Here is a 1,235-nt window from a genome sequence, read left to right as displayed (position 1 = left end):
ATCCTCCCGGACCGGGGCACGAACCCGTATCCCCTGCATCGGCAGGTGGACTCTCAACCACTGCGCCACCAGGGAAGCCCCATAACCTGTTTTTCATCTCCACCCCAGTTCACCCAGCTTTGGTCCAATGCAATTTTGATGTTAACCATTCAGAGTTAGGTCAAACTCCATAAGTCAAGGGCAGAGTCGCGCAACAAGGCTGCCCTCGTGACAGACACTAGCCCCAGTTTTGAAGGGTCCTCAGAGCCACTGATACTTCTGACCAACTGGCTACAAATTCAGGGGTACCCCTACCTCCTCAAGTTTGCTAGTTCACTGGAATGACTCAGAACTAAGAAAAGCGCTCTACTTATAACTACAGTTTTATTATAAAGGATACAAATCAGGACCAGCCGAAAAAAGAGACACAGGAAGTCTGGGAGGGTCCCAAAAGTGAAGCTTCTGTGTCCTCAAGATGCAACACTCTTGCAGCCCATGTTGAGTATCACCAACCCGAGAAGACCACCTGAACCATAGTGTCGAGGATTTTATTGGGATTTCATTACCTGGGCATGATTAAAACAGGGGCCATGTGATTGAACTCAATTTCTAGTACTCCGCCCCTTCCGGGAGGTTGGGCTGAAATGTGACTCAAAGCCCCACCCATCTAATTACATATTTTATCTTTCTGGAGTGACCAGCCCCCATCCTGACTCATCTTGTGAGCATAAACTCAGGTGTTGTCTAAGGGCCCACTATGAATAGCATGGGAAGTTCCAAGGTTTAGAGGCTCCCTCCCAGGACCCAGGAACGAAGACCTGCCAAATTCTTTATTATATAACATATGGTTTAAATGAACATGCTTTATCTGAGGCCTAGCTTCTGTGTCCATTAGGTATGTCCTAGAAGGCTATCGTATCTTGGTGTGTGTGTGAGTGTGCACATGGAGGTGTCTGAGAAAATACAAGGAGTAAGGACTGGCCACTGAAGCAGAGAGAGCCTTGGGTTGGAAGATGAATCCTAGTCTTGGGTTGGGTGGAACGTTATCCTCAGGGAGGGGCAAGGGCAGTAGTAGTTGTGCCACCAAGAACAGCTATGTGCTCTTAGGCATTTATTTGCCCACAGGCTGGAGGATAGTAGGCCTGAGAGAGGGACCAGAGGATGGAAAGAACTGGGGGCTAAGTGGGGACGTGGAAATGGAATGCAATGGAATGCCAGAGCTGGGAAAGGCCTCTGTCCGTGGTCTTATGTGTGTC

This window comes from Lipotes vexillifer, unplaced genomic scaffold (genome assembly GCF_000442215.2).
Source record: "Lipotes vexillifer unplaced genomic scaffold, Lipotes_vexillifer_v1.1 scaffold4, whole genome shotgun sequence".
Classification (NCBI taxonomy): domain Eukaryota; kingdom Metazoa; phylum Chordata; class Mammalia; order Artiodactyla; family Lipotidae; genus Lipotes; species Lipotes vexillifer.
This window is presented reverse-complemented; position numbering follows the sequence as displayed.